We start from the raw sequence: 5,399 nt of genomic DNA, 5'->3' as shown, positions 1-5,399 counted from the left end.
TCTCCTCTCTCCTGATGTCTGGACTCCTCTCCTCTCTCCTGATGTCTGGACTCCTCTAGTCTCTCCTGATGTCTGGACTCCTCTCTCCTGATGTCTGGACTCCTCTAGTCTCTCCTGATGTCTGGACTCCTCCCCTCTCTCCTGATGTCTGGACTCCTCTAGTCTCTCCTGATGTCTGGACTCCTCTAGTCTCTCCTGATGTCTGGACTCCTCTCTCCTGATGTCTGGACTCCTCTCTCCTGATGTCTGGAGTCCTCTCTCCTGATGTCAGGACTCCTCTCTCCTGATGTCTGGACTCCTCTAGTCTCTCCTGATGTCTGGACTCCTCTCCTCTCTCCTGATGTCTGGACTCCTCTAGCCTCTCCTGATGTCTGGACTCCTCTCTCCTGATGTCTGGACTCCTCTCCTCTCTCCTGATGTCTGGACTCCTCTCTCCTGATGTCTGGACTCCTCTCTCCTGATGTCAGGACTCCTCTCTCCTGATGTCTGGACTCCTCTAGTCTCTCCTGATGTCTGGACTCCTCTCTCCTGATGTCTGGAGTCCTCTCTCCTGATGTCTGGACTCCTCTCCTCTCTCCTGATGTCTGGACTCCTCTAGCCTCTCCTGATGTCTGGACTCCTCTAGTCTCTCCTGATGTCTGGACTCCTCTCTCCTGATGTCTGGACTCCTCTAGTCTCTCCTGATGTCTGGACTCCTCTCTCCTGATGTCTGGACTCCTCTCTCCTGATGTCTGGACTCCTCTCGTCTCTCCTGATGTCTGGACTCCTCTAGTCTCTCCTGATGTTGTTTATTGGTCGACATAGTTACCAGCATTGAATTTGAATTTATCGGTACTTCATTAATGAACCATTTTAAAGAAAGCCATGAATTATTTTATATATAATCTAAAGGGTAGTAAATTCATATGACGCGTACCAGATGCTAGTCCTTCTGTAAATAAAACACACAACGCAACAACTGAAGAGGAGAGAGGAGAGAGGAATTTGGATTTACAGGAATGATCGAAGCTTGTAGTTTCATGTTTAATATGGACCTGAACAACGAAGCTGGTGTTTCAACATGAAAGTGAAACAATATGATTGATTGGGAGGGGGAGGGCGGGAGGGAGGGAGGGAGGGGAGGGGAGGGAGGGAGGGGGGAGGGGAGGGGAGGGAGGACTTCATTGTTGAAGAAATTAATTTTAACTATTGTCTTTTTCTCTCTCTTTAAGTCAACTACTCACCACATTTTAATCCACTGCAGTGCTATCTAGCTGTGGCTTATGCTTTCAGTACTAGATGCATTCTGTGATCCTTTGATTGGGTGGACAACATGTTATTTCATGCTGCAAGAGCTCTGATAGGTTGGAGGAACGTCCTCCGGAAGTTGTCCTTATTACTGTGTAAGTCTATGGAAGGAGGGTGAGAACCATGAGCCTCCTAGGTTTTGTATTGAAGTCGATGTACCCAGAGGAGGACAGAAGCTAGCTGTCCTCCGGCTACACCATGATGCTAACCTACAGAGTGATGTTGAGGCTACTGTAGACCTTTATTGCAAAACACAGTGTTTGAATCAATTATTTGGTGATGTGAATATATTTAGTAAGTTTAAAAAAGAAAACTTAAAAAATGTTTTTACTATATATTTTTTTCTAATTAAATTCACTGAGAAGGATGGTCCCAGCCCCCTTCCTCCTCTGAGGAGCCTCCACTGGTAGAGAGGGGTTATGAAGTGGTTATGAACAATAATGATTAGGATGATTCTGTTGTTTCATTTCTCTCCTCTGCTTTCTGGGAAGAGACCGGCTTTAGAGTTTGAGGATGAGAGGAGGGAAAGAGAGAGAGGGAAGGAGGAAGTGGTTATGAACGCCGATGATGATTCTGTTGTTTTCATTTCTCTCTGATTTTCTGGGAAGAGACCGGCTTTAGAGTTTGAGGACGGAAAGAGGGAGGGAGAGAGGTCGAGGGTCATCGGTTGGTGGCGTCATTGCGGTCTGTATTTCGCTAGCCTAGAACAACACGGTATTCTCGGCACATGTAAACACAACCCACACGGGGATGATCACAACAACACAGATTGTGCTGAGGTTAGAGACATGGCCACTGTAAAACAAAAAGTGAGGCCTGAATTGTTTTCACTGATTGGTTAAAAACCCTCTGGTTCGTTCAACCTATTCTATTACATTTGTCTGAAAATCATACTGTGAATTTGTTTAATTGAATGTTGTTTTCAACACCTCATGGGGATTGTATAGCTGTAGGTTGAGCAGTGTAGCGGTGGCAGCCTATCAGAAGAGGAACTGTGGTTTATTTGGCTTTCAGTTTGTTTCTTTTTTGGATTCACCATGAAGAGTTTCACTTCTGGACTGAATCTGGATTCACCATGAGATTCACTTCTGGACTGAATCTGGATTCACCATGAAGAGTTTCACTTCTGGACTGGACTGAATCTGGATTCACCATGAGTTTCACTTCTGGACTGAATCTGGATTCACCATGCAGAGTTTCACTTCTGGACTGGACTGAATCTGGATTCACCATGAGTTTCACTTCTGGACTGAATCTGGATTCACCATGAAGAGTTTCACTTCTGGGACTGAATCTGGATTCACCATGCAGAGTTTCACTTCTGGCTGGACTGAATCTGGATTCACCATGAAGAGTTTCACTTCTGGACTGAATCTGGATTCACCATGCAGAGTTTCACTTCTGGACTGAATCTGGATTCACCATGCAGAGTTTCACTTCTGGACTGGACTGAATCTGGATTCACCATGCAGAGTTTCACATCTGGACTGAATCTGGATTCACCATGAAGAGTTTCACTTCTGGACTGAATCTGGATTCACCATGCAGAGTTTCACTTCTGGACTGGACTGAATCTGGATTCACCATGCAGAGTTTCACTTCTGGACTGAATCTGGATTCACCATGAAGAGTTTCACTTCTGGACTGAATCTGGATTCACCATGCAGAGTTTCACTTCTGCTGGACTGAATCTGGATTCACCATGCAGAGTTTCACTTCTGGACTGAATCTGGATTCACCATGAAGAGTTTCACTTCTGGACTGGACTGAATCTGGATTCACCATGCAGAGTTTCACTTCTGGACTGGACTGAATCTGGATTCACCATGAAGAGTTTCACTTCTGGCTGGACTGAATCTGGATTCACCATGCAGAGTTTCACTTCTGGACTGAATCTGGATTCACCATGAAGAGTTTCACTTTGGACTGGACTGAATCTGGATTCACCATGAAGAGTTTCACTTCTGGACTGAATCTGGATTCACCATGAAGAGTTTCACTTCTGGACTGGACTGAATCTGGATTCACCATGAAGAGTTTCACTTCTGGACTGGACTGAATCTGGATTCACCATGCAGAGTTTCACTTCTGGACTGGACTGAATCTGGATTCACCATGAGAGTTTCACTTCTGGACTGGACTGAATCTGGATTCACCATGAGTTTCACTTCTGGACTGAATCTGGATTCACCATGCAGAGTTTCACTTCTGGACTGGACTGAATCTGGATTCACCATGAGTTTCACTTCTGGCTGGACTGAATCTGGATTCACCATGCAGAGTTTCACTTCTGGACTGGACTGAATCTGGATTCACCATGAGTTTCACTTCTGGACTGAATCTGGATTCACCATGAAGAGTTTCACTTCTGGACTGAATCTGGATTCACCATGCAGAGTTTCACTTCTGGACTGGACTGAATCTGGATTCACCATGCAGAGTTTCACTTCTGGACTGAATCTGGATTCACCATGCAGAGTTTCACTTCTGGACTGAATCTGGATTCACCATGCAGAGTTTCACTTCTGGACTGGACTGAATCTGGATTCACCATGCAGAGTTTCACTTCTGGACTGAATCTGGATTCACCATGAAGAGTTTCACTTCTGGACTGAATCTGGATTCACCATGCAGAGTTTCACTTCTCTGGACTGAATCTGGATTCACCATGCAGAGTTTCACTTCTGGACTGAATCTGGATTCACCATGCAGAGTTTCACTTCTGGACTGAATCTGGATTCACCATGCAGAGTTTCACTTCTGGACTGGACTGAATCTGGATTCACCATGCAGAGTTTCACTTCTGGACTGAATCTGGATTCACCCTGCAGAGTTTCACTTCTGGAGTGAATCTAGATTCACCATGAAGAGGTTCACTTCTGGACTGAATCTGGATTCACCATGAAGAGTTTCACTTCTGGACTGGACTGAATTTGGATTCACCATGAAGAATTTCACTTCTGGACTGGACTGAATCTGGATTCACCATGCAGAGTTTCACTTCTGGACTGAATCTGGATTCACCCTGCAGAGTTTCACTTCTGGACTGAATCTAGATTCACCATGAAGAGTTTCACTTCTGGACTGAATCTGGATTCACCATGAAGAGTTTCACTTCTGGACTGGACTGAATTTGGATTCACCATGAAGAATTTAACTTCTGGACTGGACTGAATCTGGATTCACCATGCAGAGTTTCACTTCTGGACTGAATCTGGATTCACCATGAAGAGTTTCACTTCTGGACTGGACTGAATTTGGATTCACCATGAAGAGTTTCACTTCTGGACTGGACTGAATTTGGATTCACCATGAAGAATTTCACTTCTGGACTGAATCTGGATTCACCGTGCAGAGTTTCACTTCTGGACTGGACTGAATTTGGATTCACCATGAACATTTTCACTTCTGGACTGGACTGAATCTGGATTCACCATGCAGAGTTTCACTTCTGGACTGAATCTGGATTCACCATGAAGAATTTCACTTCTGGACTGAATCTGGATTCACCATGCAGAGTTTCACTTCTGGACTGGACTGAATCTGGATTCACCATGCAGAGTTTCACTTCTGGACTGGACTGAATCTGGATTCACCATGCAGAGTTTCACTTCTGGACTGAATCTGGATTCACCATGCAGAGTTTCACTTCTGGACTGAATCTGGATTCACCATGAAGAGGTTCACTTCTGGACTGAATCTGGATTCACCATGCAAGAGTTTCACTTTGGACTGGACTGAATTTGGATTCACCATGAAGAGTTTCACTTCTGGACTGGACTGAATCTGGATTCACCATGCAGAGTTTCACTTCTGGACTGAATCTGGATTCACCCTGCAGAGTTTCACTTCTGGACTGAATCTAGATTCACCATGAAGAGTTTCACTTCTGGACTGAATCTGGATTCACCATGAAGAGTTTCACTTCTGGACTGGACTGAATTTGGATTCACCATGAAGAATTTCACTTCTGGACTGGACTGAATCTGGATTCACCATGCAGAGTTTCACTTCTGGACTGAATCTGGATTCACCATGAAGAGTTTCACTTCTGGACTGGACTGAATTTGGATTCACCATGAAGAATTTCACTTCTGGACTGAATCTGGATT

Source organism: Salmo salar, chromosome ssa06 (assembly GCF_905237065.1).
Source record: "Salmo salar chromosome ssa06, Ssal_v3.1, whole genome shotgun sequence".
In the NCBI taxonomy this organism is placed as follows: domain Eukaryota; kingdom Metazoa; phylum Chordata; class Actinopteri; order Salmoniformes; family Salmonidae; genus Salmo; species Salmo salar.
The sequence above is the reverse complement of the archived record's forward strand: the minus strand, read 5'-3'. Positions refer to the sequence as shown.